General features: G+C 45.3%; 2 protein-coding genes across 4 annotated transcripts in view; both read right to left on the bottom strand.

Annotated features, from left to right (window-relative positions):
* WASF3 (WASP family member 3) overlaps positions 1-25505 on the bottom strand; it is a 97852-nt gene that overhangs the window by 45592 nt on the left and 26755 nt on the right. For all 3 annotated transcript variants that reach the window (XM_082365087.1, XM_082365088.1, XM_082365089.1), the window contains exon 2: positions 15472-15566. The gene's annotated coding sequence lies outside the window, so the exon portion shown is untranslated. The remainder of the gene's footprint in view (positions 1-15471; positions 15567-25505) is intronic.
* The window catches only part of CDK8 (cyclin dependent kinase 8), a 243372-nt gene continuing 233346 nt past the window's right edge, over positions 15480-25505 (bottom strand). The window contains exon 14 of the transcript XR_014236821.1: positions 15480-15566. The gene's annotated coding sequence lies outside the window, so the exon portion shown is untranslated. The remainder of the gene's footprint in view (positions 15567-25505) is intronic.

Raw genomic sequence — 25505 nt, 5'->3', positions numbered from 1 at the left:
TTCATTATATCTCATATGTTGTTATGATGTTAATTCTTACTCTGATCATTAACAATAAAAAAGGAACAGTTCACTGGTTGAAAATAAGGCTGAACCACAGAAGACGGATAACGATATTTACAATAAAATTATGTCTAAGAACATACATACACTATCACGTATAAAACAGATAACTAATAAGAACCTGCTGTATAGCACAGGGAACTCTACTTCACTTTGCCGTACAGCAGAAACTAACACAACACTGTGAAACAACTATGCCTCAACTAAAAAAAACAAACAAAGGAAGGTAGAACTGCACGTAATCTCCACAGCCATGGCCCCGTCAAACACTGAGCACCAACTGTGTACCGGCCCGATGCTGACGTCGAACACCTTCACACATTCCAGTGGGGGACTGAGAGGCACCAAAGGAGAAGAGACCGGAATTATCTAGAAACTGGAAGAAGCGAGGAGGAGCCCCTGACCCTTTCACCTGAAGACCTGCTGGGCCTCCTTCCGTGCAGATGCTGCAGTGTCCACTGGGCAGGGTGGGTTTAACAGGCCTCGTGATGCTCTCCCTGGCCTTCCAAGGCCATCCCATTCCCCACCCCCATCCAGAGCATCAGGCTGCGATGTCCCAAAGCCACATCACTGACGGGAGAATATCTGAGTCCTATCTGGGGGACTAGTTTGGGGAAGTCGGGCACCCAAAGGAACTGTTCGAGTCCGGTTCATCTCAGTGATGTTATTAGCCATACTTCTACATCCGTTCCTAAAATTGTTTTTCTTAAAGTACACATATGCTGCCATTAGGATGACGTGGGCACTGTCTCCCACCCCATGGGAGACATCTCATGATTATTAATCTCATAATCTCATGATTAATCTCATGATTAAACATCTCATGATTATTAAGAATAAGAAAGGGACCAGGTGGTGATGAGAGAATCTTTATATGCATAAAAATAAACTAAAAATTTCTCCCAGGTCGCCAGAAAAAAAAAAAATTATGTCAAGGAAGAGGTACACATCCAAGGAAAGCATGTTAAACTGCGAAAATTCTAGATATACTAGTCTCTAGTCAAAAGTGTAAAAGATTTACTATGAGGTGTCATTTCTTCCTGGGAGAATCAATTAGAGCAAGAGGCTGGTAACTAGTCATAATAAACTAGAAAATCTCATAAGGAAAAAAAGAAAAATCATTAATGAACTTAATAAAAGCATAAAGTATAGGAAAGAAAAATACTGAAAACCAATCAGCAGAGACTCGAGAACTAGAAGGAAATTAGGCAGCAACTACAATGTACATAAAGAGGCAGAGAGCACTACGGGGGAGGGGCGGGGGCACAGCTTCTACAGACGCAGGTGAGCGAGGGGTGGGGAGGGGGGACCACCAGGCTCTGAACCCACCTGCTCAGAGCGCTGCTCAGTGAGACCGGCCCACACGTGAACTAGCTCTCGAATAAGTTCTCACAGGAGGGCTGTACGAGGGCTTGGGATAAACATACGAGTTTGGAGCCGAGTGCTGACTGTGTATATAACATTCTCTTCCACGTCCATCTGTATTTATTCAAGATGGAATGTCCCTCTTTCCCCATATTTTTCAACCTCTGACAGCCCCAAAACTTGCCAGTCTGACACCTCCCCAGCCCACCACCCGTATTTCTTTGGATTTACCGTCGTTCAGATACACAAAATCCTAATTATACACGCACCCCGCAGACGTCCCACCTGCACGTCCAAAGTAGACCAAGCGGTCAACACCTCCCCCTCCTCCCGACTGGGTGGCTCTCCGACGTCAGATGTGCCATCACGTCGTCGTCCTGGCGTATGTGGAGCTAACACCGCCGTTTCCCACAAGCCGTCCTGAAAACCACACCAGCCTTTTCGGAGCCTCCCCTGCCCTGCCGCCCCGCCCCGCCCCCGCCGAAGTCCTTCACGTGTACACGTGAGACACCCCCTCTGGCACCGGTGAGCTGCCTGGAGGCTCCGTGCGTACCTGACAGACGTGCTGAAGGTGCCCACCTGAAGACTCGCCTGTGATGCTGTCAGGGCACAGAAGAGAAAAGCCTGAGTCTCTACAGGCGCATTAACCACACCTTGTCTTTTCCGGATTCTGATGCTTCGACACCTGAACCCACGCGGAGCCTGCAGGGGCTGCCCCTCCCGGGACCGGCCAAACCCCGAGCTCGCCTTTCCCATCAAACCCACCACCTCCACTGCTCTCAGCAGGCCACCTTCCACCTGCCCTCATCACCCAGGCGCCAGACACCAGGGGTGACCTCACACCCCGGAGCCCCTGAGCCGATCCTAAGCCCGCTCACCCTGCCTCACCCGTGCCTCCACGAGAAACCACAATACAGGCTCCTTCCCCCAGATCCCCCCCCACTCCCTCTGCCTCCTGACGGCCCTGGTGCTTCCCCGTGTGGCCCCTCCCCTGGGAGCTGGGAGGGACTAACTCTCTTCTCAGTGGCAGTTGTCTCTGGATCCACTGGCTTCACTATACCTCGTGTTTCCTATTAATACACCATATTCTAAACAGTGAGAGGTCTGAGAAGGATTCAGAAGGGGCTGCATGTCAGACGCTCACACAGCTCCCCGCTTACTATCCCCAGCACCCCGCAGAGCCGGTGTGCCTGCACTGGGCCAGCACAGACGGCGCCTCTCCCCCCAGGGCAGACCGTAAACTGCCCAGATTTCGGGGCTGAGTCTATCGGCTCTGTTCCCCACAAAGCCCTTCACAGCCCACACCATGGCTCGAGCATCCCAGTGATGCCTGCTGACCTCGTGCCCATATACATACACACACGTACGTCTATCTGCCCGTCCCTGGGCACCTGGCCTATTGTGGTTCAGTATTTCAGCTCTAATTAATCCCAGCCTTCACTTACCACTCTCATTACACCTAGATGTGGGGTTCCCACACCTGTCTAGATACACAAGACAACAGAGAAAGAGGACATGCTGCCGTCTGTATGATTTTAGAAGAAGGGTTGCATTTCACAGATCCTTTCGAAAGTTCTAATCACCCAGCAATGACTTTTATGGCTTTCCTGTCAGTGTGAAGTACTCTAACAGATGTATTTTTTCCCAGACAGCCTTTATCTGACACGAATCCAGTTTTGAATAAATTGAAGAGTACAGAAGAGGTAAAGGAGAAAATGTTGGGTCAATGGATTCTCTTGAAAACGCTTTGCAATTACAGAAACAGACATGTAATGAGCAAATCCAACCAGTCACCAGCAAGCAACTTCCCTGTGCTTCACCACCCCACCCCTGGAACATCCCAACCATTCTCCAAAGCCACCCTGCGTGCTAAGAAAAAAATCTAACACTGCTAATCAAATGCTTAAGGACTATGCGAGGTCACATAAGGTTTACTGTTAAGCCTGCAGTTTGTCCAACTTTTCTGGGCAATGTCTCAGTGTACAGACACACCCTGGTGCACGCAACTGTGAACCAGATTCCAGGCACGACCGAAACCAGGCCAGGGTCCCTGCCCAGGAACCTGGAAGTGGGACCACGATGTCCAGATTCGTTGTTGCCCTTTGGAGCAGCAGAGATGGAGACCTCTTCACCACTTGAGAGGGAGGCTGAGGGTCGGTCAGCGGCAAGAAACGAGGAACGGGACAGCTGAGAGGAACCAGCAAAGACCAGACAGCGACGGGGCTCCTAGGGGCTCTGCCCAGGCTCCCGCAGACCTCAGCCAACCAGGAGGGAACCTTCTCCTGCGCCCCCACCCCGGGGTCGGACGTGCGTCACGCAGGATGGCTCTTCCAGCCTCCTCTCCTCTTTTCACACAGGCACATCCCCCGTCAGACTTTTGCAGGTGGGATCCCATAAGGACACAGAATAATATAAGTGGACATTAGACTCTGATTTATGTGTCACCTTTTCAAAATAACCCCGAGTCAGCGTGTACTAATTACACCTTCCGCGGCTTCCTTACAGGCTGTATGGAGACTCACGTGAAAATGTGTGCTGGGTAACAAAATGTAAGATACTAATGATCTTATTACTTTAATATTAATGTCACATTCATTACTAAGATACTTAATATTTCCCATCTAATTCTGCTTATTGTACAATTAACCTAAACCTGAATTTTTCCTGTAATTTTACTCATTATGCAACTAAATGTCTGCAAACTGGCATTTAACTTCTCCAAGTAGTACTCTTCTAATTAAAGTCAAAGGATTAAAGAATTTCAGAATCATATCAATGTGCTTTCTACTTTCACTCAAACTTTCCTATCTTCCAATAACTTATTTAACCTCTTCTTAAAATTCCATATACTGAAACTCTTCAGTTTTCCTACAGCATGATTAGTTGGAATGCTTTCTTTTCTTAAAAAAAAATTATAGAAGCAATTCCGCAGATGTTTAAAATAGCATGAAGTTCTCAGAACGTCCCTTTCCACAGCCATTCCTGTCCATGTGAACCATCTGGAAGATCTCTTTCGGGTGAGCAGTCGACTTAGCAATACAAACACAATGAGTGGATTTTTCCAGATATCCTACTGCTGGTGGTTTTCAGTTTAATTTCATTGTGTTCAGAGGACATGCTTTGTCTGATTTTAACTCCCTTAAATTTGCTGAGATTTGTTTTATGGCCCAGAAACCCACGATTGTGCTCATTCCCCAGTTTATATTGCGATTGTAGAAAGGGTTGATTGGATGCAGAGTGTAACTTAAAGAAACTGCACTAAGTCCTTGTTACATATTTAAAACTGCATTACTGATGGCCCTGGTGGAGTGTACAAAACTGCCAAACTGTGATGGATTTCTGTCCCCACTCCGCAGCCATAAAGCCCTCCTAGGTCTGGCCTACACGCACAGCTCACAGAACCTGACGGTGTTAAGGATCCTCTCCTTTCTGCTGCCGACGTGCTGGTAACCTCTGCTCTGACTGCCACACGCCTGGCAGTTAGTGCAGCACGTAGCAGGGGAAGTCACACGCCCAGACTCTCCTGCACACAGCAGACTACACGTGTGCCTACTGCACATGTCTGGATTTTTAATCACATTGACTTGGATGCAGGAGTTGTGTCCTCAGAAAAAAACGTGATCCCAGCACATGTGGCCCCATCCCTGCGCCCACGCAGAGCCGGTCCTCTGATTCCCACCATACTTCCCGCTGTGCCCCTTTTACTGTGAGGGGCAAGGACCGTGTCTGCTCCTCCCTGGCTTTACGGGACCCCGCTTGCCTGCTGACATTCCCTGGAAGATACACCCCCCCCAACGCCGTCGCATTCCCGCAGCCAGAGGAAGAGCCTGGGCTTCCTCAACGCCCACCCTGTTCTGTGATCTTCTGAAGCGACACTGCCTCACCTCAAGCTTCAGAGGAAAGTCGTGATGAAGTCGGGGGGGTGAAGCGGGGGAAAGACTGCATGAGTATAACAGTTGTGTTTCACTGGGATAAGTGTCTAGGCTTTGTTACTAGAACATGGTCTGTAGGCTTCCGCATGATGAGAGACAGAAAGGCGCAGAGGAACCGGAGGACCTGGGGTCCAGGCCCAGTTCTGCCACGAGCACCGCATGACCCTGTGCAGGTTTCTGAACCGAGGTGGGCCTCAGCTTCCTCCCCCGAAAAAACAGATTTGCTCTCACAGGGCCCCGAGCTCTGGCGTGCTTTCTTTCCTTCCAGCCAGATATTCAGCTGGCTTCCAGAAATATCCAGATTGGATTCGCCTGTGCTCCAAACACCTCGTGCATTTTTATTATACTTTAGCCAATGGAAATACAAAGAATAAACATCAAAAATAAGACAAAATCCCTTTCCTCGAGGAAGTAATGGTTCAGTGAGAGAGGCAGGCATATCAATAAAGTTACAATCCAGGGTGACGGGCACTAGTTTAAGGTACTTCTCATACCTGGGAAATTAAAGCACGACTGGAGAGACTTCACTGGGGGGGGGGGAGGTCACAGCGCCTCACCGACCCTGCAGCGCACGTTCGGCACACGGAGGCCACTCAGGAAGCCTCAGGCGGTGGAGGAGTGCAGCTCGTCTCCAAGGCTTGGAGAGTACCATCTCGTTTCTGCTCAGCAGCCTCAACAAGCAAATAATAAGCACCCCAGGGGAAAAAAGCAGATTTATGTCTATGGAATAACGTAGTGATATGAAACCCCTGTCAAGTGCTTATTTTTGGAGGACGCTCAGAGATAAGAAATGGTCGCTTGTCTTTTATGGGCTACAAAACAGCACCTGGACATTTTTTCAGGTGGACGCTAACATCTGGTTCTAACTGGAAAGGCAGGGAGCAGAGGTTGAGGCTGAGGTTCCTCTGCACCAGCGTGTTCACCACTGGCTCCTGTCTTGTCGTTTGTCTGCTGTAGAAAGAAACCTCAAGGCCAGAAAAAGTGAAGAAAATAACCTACCACGAGTGGGATATGGAGAAGCAAGTGGTGAAGAGCATCCAGTAAGTGAAGAACAATCTGTGGTCTCTGCCCCGCCCTCCTCTCCTGGGCATCACGGGGGTGGCCATGGGGCTCAAGAAAGCTTCTCTTCTAGAACCTTCCACCAGTTATCTGGGTATCTATATTTAAATTGACTTTTAAGCTCTGTTATGTCCTTCTTTAGTTTGGATTTTTTTTAATTTAAAGTGATGAAATAGAATTATTTTTAAGGCAGAACAGGAAAATGTTTAAACATAAAACTTTCTCTGCCATTTGAGCCACAACCCTCCCCCTTTACTGTGCACTTTGCATCTGTATCACACATTGTATTAACTGGATCCCCTTAAAGACACAGGAACGCCTGCTCACCCAAAAAAAGCAACTTCCTACTGGTGCCAGTGAGGCAACGACTTAGGAATAACATTCCTTTCTCAATCCTGCAAGGCGTCACCGTGACCCACTACTCGCCTTGTTGGGCTCACAAACTGTCAATATGTTCCTTTGATGTATGACTCTGTGCCTCAAAAACTTATATAACGTGTGCTTTGACCTCCAATGAGCAGAGTCTTCAGAGATTTCTAAAAGACTGCCTTCTGGGTTATAATCTTCCGGATGGCTTGAATAAAATTTTCTCTTTCTTTCTTAGATTGACTATTGATTAATTTTTCATCAACAAATTACTAAATTCCTTTTAGATGTAAAACGCTTTAAAAATATATTCGTATTTTATTTCTAAGTCATTTTATAGTGTCTTGGTATCCATATAATCAGACACTCAGTACATGTGGGACTGTAGAATATACTTTATACTTGAGCCTACACCTGTTTTCTAGTTCTCTGTTGCACATAAAAGTTTATTCTGATTCATGTTACTAATCCAGGAACCTCAGAGATGCTTTTACCAGGAACTGCTTTCCTTCCCTGTTTTGACCAGCCAGACAAAACCAGCTACTTAAATAAAATAAACTTTTTTTAAGATAAATGGAACCTGGGAGATCTAGACTGTAAAATAATCCCAGTCACTCCCAAAAGCTTCATTCTAGAGTAAAGGGGGAAAAATTGCTAATAAAATGGTTGAAAGTGCAAATCACTTTTTTTTTAAATTAATTAATTAATTAATTTATTTTTGGCTGCGTTGGGTCTTCGTTTCTGTGCGAGGGCTTTCTCTAGTTGTGGCAAGCGGGGGCCACTCTTCATCGCGGTGCGCGGGCCTCTCACTATCGCGGCCTCTCTTGTTGGGAGCACAGGCTCCAGACGCGCAGGCTCAGTAGTTGTGGCTCACAGGCCTAGTTGCTCCGCGGCATGTGGGATCCTCCCAGACCAGGGCTCGAACCCGTGTCCCCTGCATTGGCAGGCAGATTCCCAACCACTGCGCCACCAGGGAAGCCCGCAAATCACTTATTGAATGAAGGTCTTATACGCAAAACATACAAAGAACTCTCAAAACTCAGTAATAAAACTATCCAATTAAAAACATGAGCAAAATATATGAAGAGACACTTCACAGCAGACAGACAGATGGCAAATAAGCACCTCAAGGACATTTCACACCATCCGTCATTAACCATGAAGGAGACGCAAATTAAAACCACAAGGAGCCAGCACTGCACACCTATCAGAATGGCCGAAGGCAAAACCACTGACCACGCCAAACATCGGTAAGAATGTAGAGAAACCGGAACTCTCTGCTGAAGGGAATGTAAAACAACCCAACCACTTTGGAAAACAGTTTGGCAGTTTCTTAAAAAGTTAAACGCACACTTATCAGAATGACCCTAGGAACCATTCCACTCCTGGGAATTTATGCAGAAGAAATAAAAGCATATGCCCAGGGACTTCCCTGGTGGTACAGTGGTTAAGACTCCGAGCTCCCAATGCAGGGGGCCTGGGTTTGATCCCTGGTCAGGGAACTAGATCCCACAGGCATGCCGCAACTAAGGAGCCCGCCTGCCGCAACTAAGACCCACCACAACCAAATAAATAAATTAATTAAAAAAGAAAAAAAAGCACATGCCCACACAAAGACCTGTACATGAATGTTCATACAGCTTGATTTGAAAAGCCAAAAACAACCCCAAAATAGAAACGACCCCAAAATCCATCAACAGGTGAGTGGATAAACAAACTGCACTTCTTAGCAACAACGTGGAATGAATTACTGATATGGTAATGAATTACATCACCATTAATGGCACAGAGCTCCTAAAACTCTTGGAATTTCCTAAGTGATAAGAGCTATAAAGGAGTCTTTTGACACCAACCAACCCCTTTGAACCACACTTGCGTATGTTAATTAAGTGACTTTTGGACCTTCCCTAAGGATGGGGACTGGTTGCCAGGGGAACCAACCCAGTGATTAGAAGGTTGGAATTTTCAGTCCCACCCCCAGACCTCTGGGGAAAGGAGAGGGGCTGGAGACCAAGTTCGGTCACCCACTGCCAATGATCTAACGAATCGTGCCTGTCACGAAGCCTCCATAAACCCCCCAAAAGGATGGGGTTCAAGAGCTTCTCGGCTGGTGAACCGGAGGCATCCACATGCCAGAAGGGTGGTGCACCCCAAACTCACAGGGACAGAAGCTCCAGGGGTTCGGGGCCTGCCAGACCTCACCCTCTGCGTCTCATCATCGAGCTGCTCATTCGTATCCTTGAAGGTCCTTCGTGACAGCCTGCTCATCCATCTAGTGGGTAAACTGGTTTCCTGAGTTCTGTGCACCATCAAGCTCAGACGGGGGTCATGGGAACCTTGGATTTACAGCCAGTCGGCCAGAAGTGCAGCTAACAAAGGAAGTTGGGGGGCTTGGGCGGGGGTGGGGGGATCTTGTGGGACAGACCCTTCACCTGTGGGATGGGTGCTCTCTCCACCAGATAAACGTCAGAACTGAGTTCAACGGCAAGCCACCTGGCCAGTGTCACCAAACTGCTTGCCGTGGGGACACCACACGTCTGGTGTCAGAGTGAAGAAGCAGGAGACACACAGAGGACTGCTTTTCCTTTGCAGTAACATTCTGGAAACGCAAACCAATCTCACGACAGAGGGCAGATCCGTGGTTGCCTGGAGGTGCGGGAGAGATGGGGGGGGGGGGTGACAAAGGCCGGAGGAACCTTCCATGGGCGACGGCGTGCGTGCTCACGGCTGTGTGCACAGGTCAGAACTCACCAGACTGTACCTTTCAAATATGCATCATGTACTGTTGGTCAATCACGCCTCAATAAAGCTTTTAAAACTGGATCCGTGGGGTTGGATAAGAGATAAGAGCAGAATACAAATTGGGAGATGCCTGGAAATTTATTTCGTATTTAGATTTTGACACGATAGTCAGGTAGAAAGAATTACTGTGAGCCACAGACACGGGACGAAAAGACCACGACAGAAAAAAATACAGAAAAAGATAAATTTAGCAACTCGTCAGGCGCCACAGTTAATGGCTCGATGAATACAGCAAACAGAAATGCTAGCTCACTTCCTAGGAAAAGTTTTCCTCCTACAGAGTTCCATCCTCCAAAGTGGATGTGTCCCCGCTCCACAATCAGGGAGCGGGCAGTGAGCACAGACAGCCGTCCTGAAAGGGGCCTGGCCCTGGCACAGCAGCCGAACAAGCCAGACCAGCGAGCAGAATCCAAGTTCTTCAGGATCTCAATCCCACTACACCCCAGTCCTCACCTACAAGACGGAAGCAACGCCTGCCTGCTCCCCTCCGAGGGCTCCGATGAGACGGTACACCAAGGCCACAAACAGCGTAATGTGGATCACAAACCCCAGATACTACCCCTGTGAAGGAATCAATGCTTACCTGACACATTAAAAAACTAACTCCAAAAAAAAAAAAACAAAACAAAACACTAACTCCGTACCTCCCTTTTCCCTTTAGTTGGACAAGAAGGGGAAGAATGGTTTACCAGTGCCACAATCAGGCTGTGATCACACTGTGATGCGTAGGAAAGGCTCATAAGCTGCTCACCGCAATATTATTATCACTATTTATGATCCACACTAAGTATCCGTTACATGAATGCCCTTTTAAATAAAACTAAAATTGTTAGCTTCTTATTCAAAGTACAATAAACATATGACCTATGGACACTTTATAAACACAACATTAAACTGAGTGAACGCTGCCTTATTTTCATAACATGAAACACATGAATAGACCCTCAGAAGCTAAAACCATCCAGAGTGCTTTAGCACTTGTGAGGGTGAATTGATCTCAAAGAATTTTCAGGGACTCAGACTCTACCTGTATGACCTATGACCTCAAGGTTTAATTCTCAAAAGCCTCTCGTTTTTGTTTCTAATTATTTACTTGACCATAAATTTAAAGTCTTCTCAAAGATTAGGCAGCATCTCCTCTCTTTGTTAAGAAAGATGTAGCACTTATTTTTCTTTGCCCTACTCTTTTGCACCAATTACTTGAGAATGATGTTCACCAAACCAATTAACAAGAAAATCCAAAATGCATTAAAAATAAAGTTAAGCTCCTAGAGGAAACAACACATTGTAAGATACAAAATTAGATCATTTACCAAGTGTGTAAAGAAAACACTATCAGCATAGCCTGAAATATCAACTTGAACCATATGGAGTTACCACTTCTGTTGGTCAAAAATAGCCAAACGTTGGCAATTCATACGAATGACATCCTAAAATAAGGTCAAAGTAGCAGTAAAGCTGTAGAACCCACCAAATGTTCCCTAGCAGACATGCTACAAATCTTGAGTCTGTATTTTTAGAAACCACAAGCATCCTGATGGCAATGTTTTTGGCAACTAGAAGCTGTGTTCATGAAAGATAGTTAAGATAAACTGAATGGTTATTTTAGTTAACCACTCCCAACTGTTTGCACGATGAAAGTACCAGAGAAATACTAGTAAAATATCTAAAATTTGCAACACTTGGTCTCAAAACATCAAGCCTGGCATCCTATCAGCTTCACTGCTCTCAACATAGTCCAACAGGTGAATTGTGATCATTCGGGGTTTCTAGGTCACTTTATAGAAAATCAACCAAAGAAACAAAATCATAAAGCCAACGATGGTAAACCCGTTGAAGGTGATCAATGGGAACATTTTACATACCTAAGCATTTTGTTATACACGTTATGTCATTTACACCCCACTACAACCTTACGGGGTGGCACTGCCCTCGCTTAACAGATAAAGAACTCAGGGCTCAAAAATTAACTTATCCAAAGTGACATGACTCGTAAGGAGAAGAACTTAAACTCAAAACCAGTTCTGGTGGGTGCCAAAGTCTTATGATGTTTCTGCAACTAGGACCCTCTACCAGCATCACCGTCTGAGGGTCCACGGTCTCTTAGACGCTCTGAGGAATATTTTCAATGTCTTCAGCAGCTTATCAAGATTATTACCCTCCTTTTACAGATAAGGGAAATGAGGATCAAGGATTTACGCGGATTTTGCTCAAAAGCTTAATTAAGTCTCTATGTTTTTAGCATTTGAACCCAAGATCTTCCATAACTTCTAAATTTACACTCCTCCTACTACACCTCTGTGCCATACCAAGTACTTAGCACCAAGTGACAGGGCCGGTAACATGTAATGAAATGCACACAATTATTAAATTTGTTTAATATTTGTAAGTATTCTACTTAGGCTGAAAAACAATTTCATTGCAAGAGACTTAGAAATGATTCCAGTAAAACCACCCAGAGACACTGTCCTGTCATATAATTCTCCCAGACAATTGGGACCAGGACTCAAGATTTCCTCAATTCCACACTGCCAACCACCATAAAAATAAGTACTTGAAATTACATAGCAGCAATTAAAAGGCACAATATGTGTCTTATTATACAAAACACGTCAGTATATTCTAAGACGTGACAGCAAGCATACAAAACAACTGTTAACTCCTCCAAAGTTAAGTGAGAGTTGTAACAGATTTAACAAATAATGTTGTTTGCCCTCACAAAATTTAAGAGGACATCTTAATATTGTTTCACATAGCCTTTTTCTTTAAATTAAAAAACAAAAGCTATTTAATGAAGTTTTAACCAATGCGTAACTTTTAAATACTACACGTGGCTTTCCAGTTATATTAACGGAAAGAAGAAAATGCTGAAATAAGACTCTCACAATAGATTATGCTGACTTTTAACTTTAAACTTTAAAGAACACAGTAATTTAAACCCACAAGTGATATAAATGTTGCCTTGCTTTTATGATTTTCAGATCATGACCACAGAAACCAAAATGTAGTAGATTTTATGTGCTGGCATTCAACAGCTATTCCCAACTCTGTTCACAGAGGCTGGCAGACTAAACCGACATTTCTCAGGCCCCTTGCTAGGGGAGTTCCAAATTTGCTTTTGCTTCTTTCCCTATCCATATGCCTTTTATTTCTTTTTCCTGCTTTATTGCACTGACTAGGACAATTCTGAATAGGAATGTTGAGTGACTATCCTTGCCTTGCTCCTAATGTTAGGCAAAAGCATTCAGTCTTTCACCAGTAATTGTAATATCAGGTGTAGGTTCTTCATAGATAGCTTTTATAAAGTTCAGGAAGCTCCCTTCTACTCCAACTTTTTTGAGAGTTTCCTTCTATTCTTAGTTTTTTGAGTTTTTAATCATGACTGGATGATGAATATTGTTAAATGCTTTTTCTACATCTATTGAGTTGATCATAGGGGTTTTAAAAATTCTGTTGTTTAGTTTGTTGATATTGTGAATTATTCCTGCATTTCTGGAATAAATGGTCCTTTGGCATGATATATTACCCTTTTTATATAAACTGTATTTAATTTGTTAATATTTTGTGGAGAAGTATCTGTTTTTTTTGTATCAGAGTAATACTGACCTCATAAAATAATGTTCCTTTCCTTCTGTTTTCTGAAGGGTTTGTATATAATTGGTATTATTTCTTTCTTAATAGGTTGGCAGAATTCACCAATGAGACCATGTGGGCTTAGAGCTTTCGTTTGGGGACAATTTTTAACTACAAATTCAATTTCTTTAATAAAGAGCTATACAAGTTATCTACTTCTTTTTTTTTTTAAGATTTTTTGATGCGGACCATTTTTAAAGTCTTCACTGAATTTATTACAATATTGCTTCTGTTTTATGTCTTGGCCTTTTGGCTGCGAGGCATATGGGATCTTAGCTCTCCAACCAGGATCAAACCCGCACCCCCTACATTGGAGGCGAAGTTCTTAAACACTGGACCGCCAGGGAAGTCCCTATCTATTTCTTCTTGAGTGAGGTTTGGTAGGTTGTATCTTTGATGGAATTTGTCCATTTATCTAAGTTATCAAATGTATTAAGTGGCTCATAATATTTCTTTATCTTCCTATTAATATCTGTAGGCTCTGTATTGATGGTCTCTCTTTTCTGATATTAGAAATTTTTGCCTCTTCTTTCTCTCTCTTTTTCCTGATCAGTATGACTACAGGTTTGTCACTTTTATTGATCTCATCAAAGAAACAGCTTTTGGTTTCACTGATTTTTTTCCTATTTTTTTTTCCTGTTTTTTATTTCATTGTTTTCTGCCCTTATCTTTATTATTTTCTTCCTCTGCTTGTTCTGGGTTTAATTTGCTCTTTGCCTTCTAGATTCTTTTTTTTTAAATTTATTTTATTGAAGTATAGTTGATTTACAATGTTGTGTTAATTTCTGCTGTACAGCAAAGTGATTCAGTTATACATATATATATTCTTTTTCATATTCTTTTCCATTATGGTTTATTACAGAATATTGAATATAGTTCCCTGCCTTCTAATTTCTTTTTTTTTTAACATCTTTACTGGAGTATAATTGCTTTACAATGGTGTGTTAGTTTCTGCTGTATAACAAAGTGAGTCAGCTATACATATACATATATCCCCATATCTCCTCCCTCTTGCGTCTCCCTCCCACCCTCCCTATCCCACCCTCTAGGTGGACATAAAGCACTGAGCTGATAAAGTAAAAGTTTATATTATTGTTTCAAAACTTCTGTTTTCTAATATAAGCCTTTAACACTATAAATTTCCCTTTGAAGTACTGTTTTAGGAACATCCCATAAATCTTAATATGTTGTATTTTCATTTTCATTCAATTCAAGATATTTTCTAATTTCCCTTGTGACTTCCTCTTTGACCCATGGGATCTTTATAATGTGATATTTAATTTCAAACTATTTGGTGATTTCCCAAACATCTGATACTGATTCCTAGCTTAATTCTGCTGTGGTCAAAGAATACAGACATATTCCTGGAAAATTACCTGTAACATGAAAGTATGGGAATCAAATTCAATTTTTTGATAGGAAGTTACTGTAGCGCTATGGCCAAGGTCAAGGTGAGGCAGGATTAGAGGTCAAGGCTTCTGGCATGCCCCACACACAGATATCAAGAGTAATACGTTCTCTCTCAATACCATCTCAGGACCAAGACTTGTTATTCTCCCTCTATCCTTAATGCAAAAAAGGACAATTCCACAAACATCAAGTGATTTTTTCACTCTGTAAAGCAGGCAGAACAGACGGCACAGAATTTTGTACAGAAAGAAAGTGAGGTTCCGAGCAGGACCTGCCTTCCTAGTCTACCATCCTCGTTACTCTTGAGGCATTCCTCAAAGATAGAGAAATACAGGTCATCGAAACCCGTAAATAATTCAAAACCTCATCTGAGCCACTGTTGGAATCACCACTTCACTTCAGAGTGAGTTATAGTAACACCTGAGGAGCTTTAAGTTTTATCATCTTGGCTTCTCATACCCACTCGTTATGAACAAGATCCAAAAAATAACCAACTGGTTAAACCTCAGGAAACAGAAAGTAAATGGGCAAAATATATAGTGGGGGAAATGAGACCCCAGTTTAATGAGTCAAAAACTGCATATCCATACTTGTTCACGTAAAAAGTAATAGGAAATGAATATATCAAATTACAGTTTTTCTCTTTCAACCTCTCACTGTTGATTAGGACCAAAAGCTCTAAAATATTATCTGCTGTTAATATTTATATATTAAAATATATTGATATTTTAATATTTTGAAACACTAACATATTTTATCCTATTCTATTTCAAATTAAAGTTCTAAACTATAATGTTATAGAAATTAAATGGCTTTAAGGGTAGAAGGCACACAGTCTTACCGTGTAACTGTTGACTTATGGGTTGCAGAAATGTCCCTCAGGCAGCATCGCCACTTTGGCTCAGATATCAGTAGTAACAGCGATCAAAATTAAAACTAAGAAGAAAGAAAAAAAAAAAAATTAAATACCGGCAAGCAAAATGCATTCATGTCTCCAAGAAAGTCTTAAATTCAAATTTCACATTCCAATAATTTCATCAAGGGAGCTCTAGTCCCAGAACTAGTTCTTTTTAAATTAGTTTAAGCAGGGAGCTAGTAAGGAATGTGAATTCCGGTATAATTCCCACTCTCTACCCTGGAATAAGCTCTGAAATTAACTTCAAGGCATCTAGTAAATAACAGCCAAAGGGAAGAAAAACAAAAAGCCCAGTATACCACAGGTCTATTCAACTGAACTGCTTACACACATTTTAGGTTTGTGACCGCCCACAATTAATTGAATACAGATCATTTGCATAAGAACTCAAGTCAATAAAAATCTTGGTGATCACTTCACAAATATTTTAATAGTACATGTGGGGATAAAACAGTAACAAAGACTTAATACCTGCTGAATTGACCCTAGAAAGTGTTTCCAGGATAACTGATATTAACAGCAAGCCTACAGAGTTATCTGAAGATAAACACTGCTTTGCGGTACCAAAAATATAGTATAGTTTCCTACCCAAATAGAGTTTCCATTCACTTAGGAGAATACATTTAAGAAACACGTAGAGGGCTTCCCTGGTGGCGCAGTGGTTGAGAGTCTGCCTGCCAATGCAGGGGACACGGGTTCGAGCCCTGGTCTGGGAAGATCCCACATGCCGCGGAGCAACTGGGCCCGTGAGCCACAACTACTGAGCCTGCGCGTCTGGAGCCTGTGCTCCGCAACAAGAGAGGCCGCGACAGTGAGAGGCCCGCGCACCGCGATGAAGAGTGGCCCCCGCTTGCCGCAACTAGAGAAAGCCCTCGCACAGAAACGAAGACCCAACACAGCCAAAAATAAATATAAAAAATAAATAATAAATAAATTAAAAAAAGAAAAGAAACACGTAGAGAACAAGCATTCGTTCATTCAGCAAAACATTTCCAAGTATCTTGCGTAAGTTGGCTCGCCTTTAAACCCTGCAGACACAAAAATGACTGAGAAAACGCCTGCTCATGAAAGAACTGAGTCTCGCGAGGGTGACTGATGCACGTAGATAATTATAATACAATACGGCAGATGCAGGAAAGAGCAGGGCAGCCCAGAAGTGGGCTGGGTATAGCAAAAGCTTCGTGGGAGGTCAAGGAAGGGTGGGGAGGGAAAAGGCCGTGCAGGCCCTGGAAAGGAGGGGGTGTGATCTCCGCAGGGAAGGAAAGCAACTTGAAGTCTAGAAGGGACTGCCTGGCCGTGACTGAATTGTATGTGGGCCAGTGGATAATGAGAACGTCCACAGTTAAGACTGTCACCATCCTTTTGAAAGTGTGAAAAAAAATAGAAAGGTCATTGGATGATACTACACATGTCCTCCTAGTTTTCTCAGTTAAAATTAAAAGTAGCACATGATTTTCACCCCCTTCCTTCGGAGCGGCTGTACAGCACGTGATGATGCAAAATGTAAAAGTGACTTTTTCCTGTCGTTTGCATAAGTGATCATCCTATTTCCAAATACAGAGAAGCATCCCTGGGTTTTAGATTACCCAGGCCAACAAATTTCACCTGAACCAGATCACCTTATTTGCATGATTTTGAAAGTAACCAGCACTATGTAACTATACAACTAACTGTACCTCAGGGCAATCCAAATGTGTGTGCCCTGGAGGACCCTTTACGTTCGCAGTCATGTGTTAACTCTTCCTTTGGGAAACACAACTATGAATTTTCCCATTTGTGTGAAAGGCTATGGAACTAGAATTCTGTTACTAGTTGTCACTTGGTGAATGCCTTACTGAGGACTAAGCAGAGCGCTGAGTCTCCTACGATTAACTTAATCTTCACAAGGCAGGACGGAAAAAATGTTGCCCGCCATCAAGCCAGCAGCCACTGCAGCTGCCCTGACGGTGCGCCCTGAGGGGATTCAGGATGGAGAAAAATAGGATACTGGTCCTAGATAGTTAAGATGCACATCTAAGGAAGAATTTCAAAGAGCCCAGACTCTTGCATCTTCCCATACACAGAAAAACGCTAAAATCATTAACTTGAGATGTTTGGTCTTTGTGATTGGCGGCCATGAGATGTTTGGTCTTTGTGATTGGCGGCCATGAGATGTTTGCTTTTTGTGATTGGCGGCCATGAGATGTTTGGTCTTTGTGATTGGCGGCCATGAGATGTTTGGTCTTTGTGATTGGCGGCCATGAGATGTTTGCTTTTTGTGATTGGCGGCCATGAGATGTTTGCTTTTTGTGATTGGCGGCCATGAGATGTTTGGTCTTTGTGATTGGCGGCCATGAGATGTTTGGTCTTTGTGATTGGCGGCCATGAGATGTTTGGTCTTTGTGATTGGCGGCCATGAGATGTTTGGTCTTTGTGATTGGCGGCCATGAGATGTTTGGTCTTTGTGATTGGCGGCCATGAGATGTTTGGTCTTTGTGATTGGCGGCCATGAGATGTTTGGTCTTTGTGATTGGCGGCCATGAGATGTTTGGTCTTTGTGATTGGCGGCCATGAGATGTTTGGTCTTTGTGATTGGCGGCCATGAGATGTTTGGTCTTTGTGATTGGCGGCCATGAGATGTTTGGTCTTTGTGATTGGCGGCCATGAGATGTTTGGTCTTTGTGATTGGCGGCCATCCTCTGGTGTTCCACTGCGTGCCCCTCCCTCCTCCCCACCAGCGAAAGCTCCTATCCTGGCTCCCTCCTCACCTCTTTGGAATACTTCCTCAGAGTATCTGAGAGGCTGTCTCCCAGGCTATAGTCCTCGGTAAACCCCCAAATAAAACGTAGCTCGAAGCACTTAGCTTGTGTTGTTTTCTTCAGTCAACACAGGTAACATCTCCACTAAAAAATGAGGAAACTGAGGATCGGAAGGTGACTTGCCCAGGCCGACACAGCCTGGAAGAGGCAGAGCCAGGACAGGGCTGTCTGGCCACCGTCACTGTTCTTAATTACTGTATCAGATGGCCTCCTCTGGACATGCATACGTGCATTTTACTTTCCTACTGAGCTGATAACCCGCCTAACCTAAGTCAGGAACCACGAAGGTCTTGAAGAGTTAACTAGCCTTTGTGAATGTGCTGCCTCACTTTACAGGGGAAAAGCGTATCTTGAACTCCTTTGAAGGTACAGGTTAAGGTTATTAAGTGTGAAACGCAGCACCTCTACTAAGAGGTGTTGCATTAGCACAGGGAAACACGTTTATATGAAGCAGCAGGATTTAAAGGGTTTCTGTCGCTGGTTAAGCCCTGGCCGTGGTGCTGAACATGCCACTCTGGCTGCCCCTGGCAGCGCAGCCACCCTTAGCTTCCTGCCAACTGGCATCTGTGACGCTCCCCCGCCACCAACGCCCTCCTCGTGTGGCCTCCGTGCATCCAAACTGGCTCCAGTCTTTACAGCGCAACCTGTGACGCCTCCTCCACCCACCCGCTCCTCCCTCTACCGGTTCAGTAAACACTTACCTGCTGTGGTGACGGGTCAGGCTTCGTGTGCCCCGACCCTGGAAAGCCAAAACCCAACCCTGCACCCCCAAGGACCTCTTGATCCCCCAGAAGAAAGGCTGTATCGACAAGGAATTATTGGTATTCAATGTGACAACTGTGTGTGCGTGGTATCGAGAGCGGGGGGTGGGGTGGGTGGGGGGCAGCCGGGGGGGGGGCGGGGCAGGGAGGCTTCACAGCCCTGGTAACACTGTGGCCTTAATTCAGATGACAGATGACCCAGACCTACAATAAGATGGGAGAATTTTTTAATGGGAATGAACTTGAGAGAGGTAGGCACCGAGTGCTAGAGCAGATGGGCACCGAGGGGTCTCGGGGCTGGAGCCCAGGAGCAGAGGCAGGAATGCCAGGCCCAGCCCCCCGCAGTGATGGCCGTATCCCACACGTGGACGCCGGCCCATGTGGCAGGCTCAGCCACAGAGAGCGCTCGACCGACCGCTTTACCTGTGCCAAGTGTGACTGAGGAACTGAGCTGTCCACTTTATTTCTTTTTAATTAATACTGATTAGAAGGGCAATACGTGGCTAGCGGCTACGGGACTGAACGGTGCAGCTCTTAACGTTGCAGACTCGAGATTCTGAGCTGAGGGGCTGTCACCAGACCTGGGAAAAGGATCACCAGGAGAAAGGCACGCGGACACGCAAATATTTGTTGAACAGATGGACGAACAGGCCAACGGGCAGAGTAACAAACCGGGTGATCTTAAGGACTCCTCCCTCTAAAATCCCATCAAGAGGTGCCTGTCCTCGCCATTCAGGTCTTGAGTAACGCCCTCCACATGGTGGCATCAAAGTGTACTCATGCTGGCTCCAGATCACAGCCTAATCCTTAAAATACTACTACTACTAACTTAAAATTCCCTATACTATGAATTCCTTATACTCTGAAGAAAAAAGAGAGAGAGAGAAAAGGGGGAGAAAGGAAAAACTGTATTTTTGAAACCATAATTTAGAAAATAATCATAGATTAAAGATAATCAATGAAGCCAAGATAAATTGCTGTCTAGTAAAATATGTCATTTTCTAAAAAAATGAAAGAAAGCAGGGAAGGGAGAGGAGCAGCGGTTTTACCGTGAGGTCAGGTAATTTCAAATACATTACAGACCATTCGGCTCCTAAGCAGCTCAGCTGACATTCGGTCTACACTCTTCTGTACTCTGATGAGAGAAAAGACTGAATTGACTCATGAAACACCTTATTTTGTTCTAGAGAGCATTTTAAAAGGTCAATGATAATAAAGTTTTTCCTAGGAATATGCCCTTTCCTCTTAGTTACCTACAACATCCAAAGTCAACATGAAAGAAAGAACTCTGTGACATGAAAACATTTAACCTGAGAACAGGCTGTGTCTAAGTAACTCACTGGTAATCTGCCAATATTATCCTAATCTGACTGTGTTAGGATTTGTTTACTATTTTGGTCCTTGCCATCTCACCTAAGCTCCCGAATTCCAGTTCTCCAGAAACGGGAAGCCGCGTACACACAACACACACACGCCGTCCAGGACAGCAGTCTCTGCATTGCATTCCAGGGCCACCTTCTTCACCAGGCTCAGATTCTAAGTTCCTCTCCATCCAGGAGGTCGTGTCATCAACGTTCTTCACTATGCACACAGCAAGCTCTGCCTACAAGACTGTGAGACACTCTGCAACATGCAGACTCGACTATCTTCAGAGAAACGTCAGCGCGTCTAACAGGAATGTTTTTAGCTAGAAGCGTGTCTAACGACACGACAAAACAGCAACCTCTGTGCTGCCTTGCTTGGCCTCTCAGGTCGGTTATCCGAGCTTCAATTCCCACGGCTAGAACCGCCCTGCATCACTTAGATCCGAGCCACAAGGAACACACTTGGCTGGCCCCGCAGTTCACCTCGACGCGTACGTGAGCGCTTACGTAGGAGGGATGAGGAACGAGACACGCTCTTGGTGCCCAGAGAGCTTTACCTGGTGAGGAAGGGGGTGTGTGTGTGTTTGCGCGCGTGCGTGTGTGCGTGTGTGCGCACATAAAACAAGGAGCAGGAGGAAAACTGCTGTACACAACACAGAAACAGTGTCAGCTGACACCGACTGAACACCTACATATAAGCCCACTCCCAGCTAGGGACAGATTCATGTAACAATTAATAAAACCACATTAACTATTCTATGAGGGTGCAAATGAAAAATTCTCCCAGTTTTAAGTAATTTGTTCATTTAAAAAGTATGTACCACAGACCTAAATACTAGCGTCATAAAACAATAGTTTCTGCCCCTTAACTTGATGAACAATAACTACCTAGTAAAATAGGAAGACAAAATGATCAATTCGTGATATAATAGGGCTGTGCAGAGAGCCACAGCTGGCCCATACCTCTGGGCTAACAGTCCCCGGCCAGAGAATCGAATAACCCAGATCAAGATCTGGGCCACATCAACCCCTCATGATCCCTTCAAACACTTAGTACCTTTCTACAATACACGGACAACGCAACCATGAATCAGGCAGAAGGGACACTACACACAGAAAGACAGCACACCGAGGTCCGAAAGTGCAAAGTGGCAAGAGAGATCCGTGCACAGCGTCGTGGGAGGAAAGGACCAGTGCCGGCTTCAATAAACAAGACTTAAAATGTGCGTGCGGAGCAAAGCGACACCAAGAGACTGATTCCTGGCCTCTGAAATGCACAGAGGATGCGAGAGGTTAATATAAAGACAAGTGCTACCTCACCACCTAAATATGAAGACATCACGAGGGGGTCAGAAAGTTCCCAGGTCCAGAGCTTGCTCATGAAATAAAGAGTGTGTACTGCCTGCCTGGGCCTGGGCAGCTACGGGAAATGCACAGGCCAGAGTTGGAAGGGCCCAGAGATCCACCCGCCATTCAGTGCGGGCTCCCCTCTGCCCCATCCCTGGATGCTTCTCGTGAACCCTGTTCAGGGAGAGGACTGTGTAACCTCTCGTCAAGACCCCTAGCTCTGTGTTCAGTTAAAGCCTGCATCTTTAACACTTCAAACCAATGCTCTCTGTTCTGCCCTCTGAAACCAGAGAATCTACCAAAGCCTTCAACTCTGCAAGCTTCCAAGGGTCTGAAGGCAGCTGAGGGGTCCCAGTCCCGCTGGCCTTTCCCAGGTGCCCCAGTCTGCCCTTCACAGACGCAGGGACGGCAGAGGAGCCGAGGGAAGCAGCACACCCTCCGTTAATGCGGCCAGTCTGCCTGTTCCATCGGCTTTACCGTGGGGTCCCTGACACCGCCGCCCTGCCCCACAGGATGGCCACGGCCAATTCCCGGGCAGGGTCTGCAGGCTTCCCTCCCATTACTCCTCCCCACACTGCCCTCATGCACACACCCTCCACACCTGCATCTCCCCACACATGCACCTCTCCACACCTGCATCTCCCCACACGTGCATCTCCCCTCCCCACACGTGCATCTCTCCACACCTGCATCTCCCCCCACGTGCATCTCCCCACACCTGCATCTCCCCACACGTGCACCTCTCCACACCTGCATCTCCCCACACGTGCATCTCCCCACACCTGCATCTCCCCACACGTGCATCTCCCCACACCTGCATCTCCCCACACGTGCATCTCCCCACACCTGCATCTCCCCACACCTGCATCTCCCCACACCTGCATCTCCCCACACCTGCATCTCCCTTCCCCTCACCTGCATCTCCCCTCCCCACACCTGCATCTCTCCACACGTGCATCTCCCCTCACCTGCATCTCCCCACACCTGCATCTCCCCTCCCCTCACCTGCATCTCCCCTCCCCACACCTGCATCTCTCCACACGTGCATCTCCCCTCACCTGCATCTCCCCTCCCCACACCTGCATCTCTCCACACGTGCATCTCCCCACACCTGCATCTCCCCACACCTGCCCTCCTGCCCTCCACCTTCTGACCAGCGAGGGGTCACTTCCACCGCAAAGCTCTGCTCAGCTGCCGGCAGAGTCCACCCCCTCCTCTGTGCCCACCAAGTCAGCCGGGCGACACAGGATGCCATGGTGCGGTGGGCTCTCAAGCCACGATTCAGCTCAAACTGGCCTCCCACTTACACCCTCTAAGGCAGGTTATTTAAGCTTAAATTCCCCGAAACACAAAAATGAGAGCGAGAATCAAAGGAGTGATCCCTGGGACAAGCCTGGCCTCCCACGTGATAACAAGCCCCTGAGAACATCCATCACAGACCCGGCGCCGGTCCTGCCTGTTGCCCAGGCACTGTGACAGCCCCCAGCGTGGGAAGAGGGTCACCCACGTCCTTATACTCCAGGGCTTCACACAGAAAGGAGCTCGGAAGCCTCCTGAACAGTGTTGAGTCCAGAACAAAACAAACAGTGAATCAATAAACAAGCACACAAAAGCCTAAAACCAAGATGACTGAAGAAGCCCAGATTTAGTTCTGGTCTTACCCGTCTGCCTGGTTATTCATTACTGCAACACAAAGTACCGAGCTGCTGAGAGATCAAAGAACTCAGAGGCTGAAAAAGTTCGGAAATTCATGGTAAACAATCAGTTTTCAAAGCAAAAGTGCATTTTCTAGTTATGTGTTGCTTCACTATCAAAGACCTTTCTCATTTTCTTTTTTTTAATTCCTGGCTCAATGTTCGGCACACAAGCAACACTCAAAAAACATCTGTCAAATAAGTAAACTTTCTCAAATGACTTGGTTAAAAAAATCATCATGCATCTTCGTGACCTACTTCAACCAGTAGTGTCCTGTGACCTGGTGCCGGCCCTGTGGTCACCATTTCAAGGGCTGGGCGCCGCCCAGGGGAACAGCAGGAGAATTGGGGTCAACAGAACACCACTTTCAGTGCAACCAAACAGTTAATGAGCTTTTGCGGAATGGGCATAAGAAGATAAAATAATAGTAACTTGCACAGGATAAAATAAGGCTTCCAGCTTGAAGAAAGATTGCTGACTGGGAGCAATTTTTCAGAAAGCTGTTTAGCAACATTGTGGAACAATCCACAACCACTAAACACAAATGTGGAGCGGGACCAACTGGCAGCAGCACGCCGTTTGCTTTCGCAATATTCACAGGCAGCTGGAGAACGGAAAAAACAAAGGAGCAGCAGGACAGATGCAGGAGACAGAGGGACAGAACTGACCATCGGGAAGGGATGGAGGACAGGAAAAGAGGGGGAGGCCTAGGGGTCCCCCGAACACTTGTTCCAGAGTCCTGCAGATGACACAGTTACAACAAGCTTACCCGTTAAGACATCCCAGAGTTTTTTAAACTCCCCTTCTTAAAAACGGGACACTGTGTCCTTGGCCGAGGTCCTGGCACTCTTCCTGTTGCTTGTGACCCCACAGGGATGACAAACCAACGATTCCGGAGGGGGCGGGGGGGGGGTGGCTGAGGATAATAGTCTAAACCCTGAAACAGATCCAACTCAAGTAAAAAGATTTTCTTGCCTAAACGATGTTATATTTTTCTCTGCTTTAATTACTGAATCCTGTAACTGGAATTCATCACTGATTCAAAGAGATGCTAAAAATAGTCTGTTCTAGAATGAGGAATGAGAAGCATCCTGTAATTTTGCTACTAAATGGACTCCTGTTTTTTTCACAGCTCAGTAACTTACTCTTCAAATATATTTCCTCTTTTTATTAACCAAAAACGTAAAGCACTTCAGATGCACCTTAAACATTAATTTTCAACAGTAATTATGTATTTATAAGTTTATAAGTAAAATCTCAGACATACACTAACCTTACTTAAAAAGTCTCTTTGACTCTTTTCCTCAACATCTAATCATGACCTTCATTAAACACCTTTAATTGCAAGAACACAGTCTCATTTACATATGATGAATGAACAAAGCTGTGATCCAACAGGCTCCCACTGCAAATGGCAAATTATTAATAACACCTTACATTTGAATCCATGGTGCCGTTTACAAAGGGCTTTCACATAAATCATCTCGTTTAATCTCTACAACAACCCTGTCACAAACAAGCAAGGCAGAAATTACTTTAACCAGCTTACAATTGAGGAAGCAGGTTCCCAGAGTGAAACAGCTTGTAAAGGTGGGAGAAGCCCTCACCTACATCCTCCCCACTCTAAGTCCCACCTTGTATTCCAAACTCAGCCCCTTCTAAGACTCACACAATTCCCATCCTCCAACTCCAACAGAACTCAGGATGAGCAGAACCCAGGTGACACCCAACACCTCTCCTTTCCACTGAGGTTTGCCTTCAAGGCACAGGCTCTGTCTTCTCAACTCAACTAGAAGCCATGGAGGGTAAAAATGGAATCTTACACTTCGTACTGTCTAGAATGATACCACACACATCACAGGGATACACTGAATTACTGTCATGATGCCACCAATCAAAGAGTCATCAAGGAGACCAAGGTCTAACTTCAGCACCCCAACTATGACATGTCTCTTGGCTTTGGCCCACCTTCCTAGCTGCAACTAGGTTAGAAA

Source organism: Balaenoptera borealis (genome assembly GCF_965194805.1).
Source record: "Balaenoptera borealis genome assembly, chromosome: 18".
NCBI lineage: Eukaryota > Metazoa > Chordata > Mammalia > Artiodactyla > Balaenopteridae > Balaenoptera > Balaenoptera borealis.
Note: the sequence above shows the minus strand (reverse complement) of the source record. Positions and strands in the feature narration are given on the sequence as shown.